Here is a 9,315-nt window from a genome sequence, read left to right on the forward strand (position 1 = left end):
AAAGCAAAAAAAAAAAACAAAATTCAGAAAACAAGCTGGAGAGCTGGAGAGGTGGCTCAATGGTTAAGAGCACTGCCTGCTCTTCCAAAGGTCCTGAGTTCAATTCTCAGCAACCACTTGGTGGTTCACAACCATCTGAAATGGCATCTGATGCCCTCTCCTGGTGTGTCTGAAGACAACTACAGTGTACTCATATACATAAAAATAAATAAATCATATATATATATATATATATATTCAGAAAACAAAACTACATTTTTCCAGGGGGGTGTGGGAAAGAGGCTAGACATGTAGTTTAGTGGTAGAGTTCTTGCCTAGCATGTTCAAGGCCCGGAGTTCTATCCCCAGCACTGAAAGAAAAAAATTTTTTGAAAAAAACATTTTAGCCAGGTATGTCAGTACATGCCCCTCCCTAATCCTAGGACTCTGGAGGCTGGAGCAAAAGTAGAGGCTGTCAAGATGGCTCAGTGGTTTAGAATACTTGTTCATCTTACAGAGGACCCAAGTTCAATTCCCAGCACCTACATGGTGGCTCACAACAGTCTATAACTCCAGTTCCAAGGGATCCAACTTCCTCTTCTCACCTCTGTGTGCACCAGGCACACATATGGCACATATATATATGTGTGAACAAAACACTCATCCACATAAAATAAAGTAAATAAATAAATCTAAAACAATTTTTAAAAAAGTAAGTTTACTCACTGTGAATCAATATGCTAGGCTGGTAAAAGATTGCATAATTTCCTCTTGTATTCAGCTTAATCTCACGTTTTGTTCATCAAGAACCTAGAGCAACAGATACTAGATAGAGATAGACAGACAGATACAGGCACACACACACACACACACACACACACACACACACACACACACACGACTTGAATGAGAAGTTTTTCCCATAAGTTTCCATTTTGAACACTTGGTTCTCAGTAGCTGTGTCTGGGGGATTGGGCTGCGCAGCCTTGGGTTTTGAGAGTTCAAAGCCTCCTAACACTTTCCCTTTTCTCTCTGCTCCGTGCTTTTGTGTGAAGATGCATGCTCTCAGCTTCCCACTCCTGCCCTCAATGCCTGCCTCTTGCTACTATGCCTCACTGCCATGATGGACTCTCATCCCTCTACACCCATAAGCCAAAATAAACTCTTCTGTACATTGCTTTTGGTCATGGTATTTTACCCCAGCTCTGAAGAGTAACTAATACAGGTACACAGACAGGCAGACTACTCTAGGTATGAAGGAGCCTGGGCCATCTCCATTAGTGTTCTTTAGTGATGTATGGCTGTTTGTTTTAATGGATCAACCCTCCAGAGACACTAAGGCAACAGCAACAAGCCGAAGCTCATTTATGTTGTTTTTAGTTTATCTTATTTTTGTAGTGTTGGGGATTGAACCCAAGGGCTTTAGCCCATATCAGGCCATTAAGCTTCAACTCCAGTTCCTCTGTATTGCTTTCGAGGGAAGTAATAAGGCAAGAAATAAATTATGCCACTTTAGAAACCTTTCACATAAGTTTTTAATCAAATCAACACAGAATTGGGAATAAAATGTGGAGTTTAAATGCTCAATCTACCTTGTATCTTTCACGTCCTCTTTAATGCTTATCACTTGAAACTAAAGCTGTATTCATGATTTTTCACAGTGCCATGTTTCAGCCAAGCAATTACGAAAAAAGAAACCATCCCTCTTTCCTCCAAAATCTCTAAGCTTTTAGCAGCTGAATAACAGGTTTCCCCAGCAACTGAATCCAGACAAGGCTTTAGGACAGATAGCATGGTAAGACTTTCCCATGCATCCAGAGAGAGACTCAAATGCTAAAACCGTATTAACACTGTAAATTCCATCCGAAACACAGAACTACATCAGTTACTTCTGAGGTTGTTTGTGTCCTTTGTACATAAAAAGAACAGAATTCATATGCATGCTCACCATTGCCACAATAAATAACTGTCTTGGAGCTTTGATAAGCAGAAGGCTGGTAGGCACATCTTCACTGTTGCTTTTTTTTTTTTTTTTTTGGTAAATGTGTTGCCTGAAAAAAAAAACATAACCAACCCATAAGCAATGTTTAGAATTAAACTAAATATGAGGGAAAGTTCAAATATTAGATGAAAGAGGCGGTGCTGCATAAAGAAAATTGGGGCCAAGAAGAATGCTCAGTGGATAAAGATGCTTGTTGCCAAGCTTAATGACCATCCTTGGAATTCACATGATGGAAGGAAAGAAGCAACTCCCGACATACCATAGAATGTGGGGTGGTGGACAGTGAGAGAAAACCCGGGAAGATCAAGCTAGGGCTTGAGGCCCTGAAGACTCAGAGGGACGGTAGGAGTTCCCGCCTGCTCCCAACTCCAGGCCTCTGTCACACAGCCACAGCCCCTATAGAGAGAATTGTGCCCTTCAGTCATGTAGAGGCAGCGCCCACAAATCCCTCCTTATGTAGATGAGGCATCTCAGGCCAAGCCAGTAGGAAGCACTTGCTGTCAGACCCAACCCACCCCAAAACTGTATGTAAGGTCCTATTCAGAAGGAATAAAGGGTGAGAATTACTCCATCATCTGAGCGCATCTGTCACAAGACCTGTAACACCATCTGGGAAGAGAACGCGCTCCCGAAGCTTTCACGGTCAAAAGCTCGCCTGCACACGACCCCTCTCTGCGCCTGCCCTTTCTTCACGTGAACCCTTCCACCAGTCTGGGCCTAAGATCTCTGCGGATAGCCTCCAGTAAGCAGACCGACACCTCTACACATGCATGCAAACACATACACACACACACACACACACACACACACACACACACACACAAATAAATAAATTCACAAATAAATAAATTAAATAAATACACACACAAGTTTTTAAAATTACAAACTGAAAAGAAAAAGACAAACATTCAGGAGAGACTTGGGCAAAAGCCAAGTAGTTGAGAAGGTTGTATTAGTCTAAGCATCTGCCATCTTTTCAAATGGAAGGAAAATTAACCATAACTAAGAGAATTGTTTCAAATACAAGAAATTTTTTTAGAGATCTACATAAAACAGGAAGTCTTTAAGAAGGCATATTATTCCCAAACAAAAAAAGTTTCAAGCGGGGCAGTGGTGGCGCATGCCTTTAATCCCAGCACTTGGAAGGCAGAGACAGGCAGATTTCTGAATTTGAGGCCAGCCTGGTCTTCAGAGTGAGTTCCAGGACAGCCAGGGCTACATAGAGAAACCCTGTCTTGAAAAAACAAAACAAAAACAAAAACAAAACCTGAACTGGAAACTTAAAGGTTCTTTGGGAAGTCAGTTTGATGGTGTTTTGCTGGCCCAAACACTTGAAGGAACATTTCACTGAAGCAGACACAGGAGAGAGGATGTTCTGCTAAAGGAAGCATGTGAAACAACACGTGATGAGAGATTCTTTCCTAACAACATGCATATATTAGTCTGCCTTACATTGAGTAGTTGTGCTGCATTTGTCAAAACTCCTTTGGACTTGAGCTGATTGGATGCACATGCTGAGGCAAGGCACGTAGAGGACACATGATGTTTGCAGGGTATAAAGAGGAACCACGAAGTGACGGAGACAGAGCTTGGCTTGCTGGTACAGCTAGCTGTGCAGCACTTGTGGGTCTCAGGGTCTTTGGGTCTCAGGGTCTTCGATGATCTTCGCTTCCCTGAGAGAGGCATAGCAGAGAACTTCTCCTGGTGTTCCTGCTGGTCCCTCCTGCTGATTCAAGCTGAGGTTGATGCATGGCTGTCTCTGCTAGGTCTTGTCACCACTGTTGCTAACCTGACTCTACTGAACTGGAGTGTTGGTGAATCTGTGAGGTGTTTGAGAGTGGATCGAGCTGCTGCTGCCTGCTAATCTGTGAACTAAACTGCTAATTTTCAGACAACACACAGATTGGAGTTGCTCCAAGGAACCTTTCTAAACAGGTCCACTTCCTCCTCCCCCATCCTTTCTTTTCCACTACCTCTGGTGGGTGGTGGGCTACAAGGGAGGTTAAAGCATTTAAGAACCATCATCAAAAATAAGGTTTGAGAGCTAGAGAGTTGGCTCAGCTAAGAGTACTGACTGTTCTTCCAGAGGTCCTGAGTTTAAATCCCAGCAGCCACACGGTAGATCACAACCATTTATAATGAGATCTGGTGCGTTTGAAAACAGTTACAGTGTACTTACATATAATAAATAAATCTTTTTTTGTTTTGTTTTGTTTTGTTTTTTCAAGACAGGGTTTCTCTGTATAGCCCTGGCTGTCCTAGAACTCATTCTGTAGACCAGGCTGGATTCAAACTCAGAAATCCACCTGCCTCTGCCTCCCAAGTGCTGGGATTAAAGGATTGTGCCACCACAGCCTGGCAATCTTTTTGTTTTTTTTTTTTTAAATAAGGTTTGAAAAAATTAAAATTATAAGAACCTAACAAACAGGATTAGAAATTTGCTCGACTGGTTAGCATAAAGAGGGCTGGTGAAGTGTTGGAAGTTTTTCCACCAGAAAGGAAGCACAGGCGGGATGTTTGCCGCTGCTGCCGCCTTCAACTGAACAGGAGTTAAAGGTTAGTTATAAGAACTGTCATTGCTTTGTGGCTTGTCCAACATTGTTCTCAAGCATTTAAATCCAGAGGAAAGGTCCTAAAATTATCAAAGTTGACTTTTTCTTGCTTTTATTCAAACAATAACTAATCACATAATGTAATCAGCAAATCATAAAATACCTTCCTAATATTTCAGTTAAGTTATACATAGGCTCTACATGGAGAAACTATAAAGTTTTACTGGGAGGCTAAAAGGAAGACCTGAACAGATCAAAACCATGCCACGCTCAGCTGAAAGACACATCTCCTCTACAAACTGATTAGCTAAAAAATAGGATTTACTGGGGCTGGAGGGATGGCTCAGTGGTTGAGAGTATGGATCTGTCTTCAGAGGACCAAAATTCTGTTCCCAGCACTCACGTTGGGCAGCTCCAGCTTCAGGGGTCAGAGGCTTCCTGCATTGTCAGGCATCTGCATTAACACACACAATCCCCACTCCCACACACACACACACCACCATCAGCCACATACTCATAATCTAAAACAAGTGTTTTTAAAACATATAGAATGTGTTGTTAGGGGAACTGGGGTCTCCTTTCATGATTTCTTGGTTTCATTAATAAAATTACCATTTTATTAGAGTTTGAGAGAAAACAACAGAGTAGGAAAGCTATAAATGTTGGCAGTTTCCCAAAGGAGGAAGATGTTGTTCATAAGTCGCCACATTGCAAAGTGTGTGTGTGTGTGTGTGTGCATGCGCGCACGCGCATGTGTGCAGTGAAGCTTCAAGGAAAGACTGAGAAAGTCCAGACCAGACCATCTGGAAAAATATGCCTGGGCCTTTGGACAAGACTATGGAATGAAGAAGAAAAAAAAAAGTTATGCTTTTCTGAGGAATTTAGAAAAGTAGGCTGGCTTAGCAGAGCTATGTGGCAGTGCCTCTGGGAATAACTGCATGGAGGGCAGAGCTTCTGGGGAGGAAAAGGACATTATCCTGTTAAGGGGATAATTATTCCTCCCTCTCCTTAGCATTAGGCGTATCAACCTTTCCTGAGTGGTAATCTCTTGGTCAGGTGATTGAGAGGCACAGCTAGGTTAACTTTGAAGAGAGAAGATGAATATATATATAACGTTCTCATCTTTAGAATCAGAATGATTTCTCTCAGAGCCAGAGATAGATTTCATTCCATGAGCTTTCCCTTTATGAACCTCCACAAAACTCTGGCATTCATCCTCAATAGCCTCTAAGAGTTCAGTACCATCCCTCTTCAATTGAAACCGTAAAATTGTTTAGGAGATAGTATGAATTGATATAGTTATTAAACTATGAACATTTTAGAAATCCAGCTCCAAAGTTGTTCGCCAAGATGGATTGCTGTCTGGACTAGTGTTTCGTTCACACCCTCATGTGCAGCCTCCAGTCTGGGTCCTCATCTCGGAGACAAGCAGTAAGAAACCTGAGCTCCCCCTGGCATCCCAGCCTATGGCCAGGAGAGAACCAAGGGTGTTTCCTTCCCATTTCTGGATAAGGATTAGAACTGTTTGCTTTCAGGTCCCTGTACTGTACTGAATACCAGACCCAACTCCTCTTGTCTTCCTCAAAACATCATCAGCATTAAAAAAAAAATAAAACTTCACAAGTGATCCTGAAATTCATACGGGAGAAAATGCATAAGAACTTTTAAAAATAATTTTTAAAATGACCTTTCAATTTTTAAAATATATTATTGGGCAGAAGATGTAGCTGCGTGATTCAATGCTAACCCAAAATGTGAGATGTGTGTATAGGTATGTATGTATTGTGTATGTATGTATATATGCATGTATGGTGGTTTGAATAAGATGGCTCCCATAGGCTCATGTTTTTAAATGCTTAGTCATGAGAAAGTAGCACTAATTAGAGGGATTAGGAGTTGTAGCCTTGTTGGAGGAAGTGGGTCACTGTGGGGGTGGGCTTTGGGGTTTCAGAAGCCCGAGCTGGGGGGCGGGGGTGAGATGGCTTAGTTTTTATGAGCTCCGGCACTGAGTTCAATTCCCAGCAACCCCATGGTGGCTCGCAACTATCTGTAGGGGGAACTGATGCCCTCTTCAGGAGGGCAGATACATATGCAACAGAGAACTCATACATTAAAAAAATAAAAAATTTAAAAAACGAACAAACAAAAACCCTAAAGAACAGAAGCCCAAGCCAGGCCCAGTGACACCTGTGGATCCTGATGTAGACCTCAGCTCCTGCACCACGCCTACCTACCTGCCATCGTTCTTCCCACCATGCTGATAATAAACTAAACCTCCGGAACTGCAAACAAGCTCCAGTTAAATGTTTTCTTTGAGTTGCGATGGTTATGGTGTCTCTTCACAGCGATAGAACACTGACTGAAACAGTATGCAAATGCTAGAACAGTTTTAAGGTGGTATCTCTTAAAAAATGAACAATATAGCCACATTCTGATCTGCTCTCAAGGCTAGAACCTGTTTCTACGAAGTGCTGAAAGCCTAAAAAAATGATACTTCACAGCCGGGCAGTGGTGGTGCTCACGAGTGCATCTATTCGTGTATGCCAAGGCCAGGCGGTGTCTTCTTGTATCATTGCCTGCCTTACTCTTTTGAGGCCAGGTCTGTAGTTAAACCTGGAGCCTGCATTTGTTTCCAGCTAAGTTGGTAGTCAACCAACCCCCAGGATCCTCCTCCTTCTGCCGTCCTTGGTGCTTAGGGTTATAGGTGTTCATGGGATCACTCACAGTAGGTTCCAAACTCTGGTCCTCGCAATCACACAGCAAGATGTTTTAACCACTGAGCCATCTCTCCAGCCTCCAAGAAGACTTCCTTAACCAAGCTTTAAAATAAAAGTGCAAAGAATATTGAGGAAGGAGAAAGATGGCAGAGCAGATGCCTGGTCTATGATAGCAGGAAGAAGTGAGAAGCTGGGTGAGGCAAAGAAATGCCACAGATAAATAGACAGCAAGAGACTAGATAGAATCCAGGAATACTAATGCTTAGCGTTATAGAAGTATTTATTGGAGGCCATAGAGGATGGCTTTGCTGAGGACTATGACCGGAATGATCTTTCCTTGTGGTCTAAAAAATGGAAACTACCTCTGGCCCGGGGGATGGGCACGACGTTCTGATCTGCTCTCAAGATTAGAACATTCTTGACTGTTTCCCTCTCCTTGAACGTTAATCCAGTCAATTGGGCTTCTTGATCACCTGGCCAAGAGATTACCATGCAGGAAGGCTGATGCCGTGGCACCTGATGCTGATCCAGTGGCACGTGACACAGCGTTGAGGAGAGGGGAGGAATAATTATACGCTTATGAGATAAAGTCTGTGCAGACATTTACAGAGCTGCCATAGTGAACATTGCTGAGCATAACTGACTCGGGAAGGAAGGAATTTTCTTTTTCTTCTTCCTATCTCTTTGTCCAAAGCTTGGGCAAACTTTCCTGAGCTTCTCATTCCATCTCGGACGCTGCTCTCCATACACACAGGCCACGTGGCTGCTTATGAACAACGTGTCTTTCTTTCCTTTTTCTTCCTCCTGTGAGCAGTTGCCCAAGTTTAAAGTGTGCCTACCCTAGGGTTCTTTTCAATTTTGTTTATAAATTATTTCATTAACAAAACTAACTCTTAAAAAAGGAATCCCAACTTCCCTGGTAACATGCCATCCCATGTGGGGCTCCCCCAAGTTTGGGGTAACATTAGATTTGCAGAGGAATACAACAGACTCCACCTTGAATGAAGAGGTAAGGGAGGGAGAGAGTCTTCTCTCCCCAGCTCAGAATCTGCAAACAAAGGGAGAAGGCAATCTCCAGAAGCAATTACAACAGAAATAAAACTTGAGACAGCAGCCCCACAAGCCGCTGGAGGCAGACTGGAGAAGGTCAATTCACTGTGGCTGTAGACTGTGATGAGGGGAAGAGACATCCTACCCTGCTGGAGAGAAGAGAAAGCATGATGCAATTACAGCCCAAGCTCCAAAGCTTCCCCCATCACTGACGAAGTATGTAACGACCAACAGAAGCCGACGAACACGTAAACTCAGTGCCCACAAACAAACTTACAGAAATTGTGAGGGACCCTTAAGAAAGCAGCCTGGACTCTGAGATGGGTAGGAAATCCAAGTGCAAAGATAAATACAGCATAATTGCCACCCATGAGAGGCAAGAGAATTGCAATCCAAGACAAGGAAAATGTGACCACACCGCACACAAAGAAGACAGTGGCTGGCAGGAAAGGTGTTAGCTTTAGGGGCAACTTTTGCTTAAAGCTAGGAAACTCTTACAGAAACGCTGGCTCCGGGGGTGGGGGATGGGGGAGGGTGCTGGAAGGATGGCTCAGCAGTTAGAACATGCTCTGCCCTCCCAGAGGAGGTTCTCAGCACCCACGTTCGAGGCTTGTAACTGCCTGTTACTCCAGCCCCAGAGGATCTGATGACCTCTTCCGAACGCCACAGGCACCTCATGCACATGCGCATATCCACACGTAGTTAAAAATGAAAATTAAAACAGACAAACAAACAAACTAATAAACAAACAAAAAACCCAGGCTGGCTGCTGCCTGGGAATTTAACTGCAGAAGAGACAAACTGAAGGTAGTCTGCACGCAGCCCATTCCGGTCAAACCAGTTTGAACCCCAGCAGGTCACCACACACAAACCATTCCGGTCTAACCTGTTTGAAATCCTGAGACACAAAGAGCCGTTCTTAGTAAGCTTAGAAAGTGAAGTCAGGAGACCAGAAAACTGGCACGCCCTACAAGAGAAAACTATTAACTAGTTTGATGCTCTGTTTTATTTTTTA

Source organism: Mastomys coucha, unplaced genomic scaffold, assembly GCF_008632895.1.
Source record: "Mastomys coucha isolate ucsf_1 unplaced genomic scaffold, UCSF_Mcou_1 pScaffold15, whole genome shotgun sequence".
In the NCBI taxonomy this organism is placed as follows: Eukaryota; Metazoa; Chordata; class Mammalia; order Rodentia; family Muridae; genus Mastomys; species Mastomys coucha.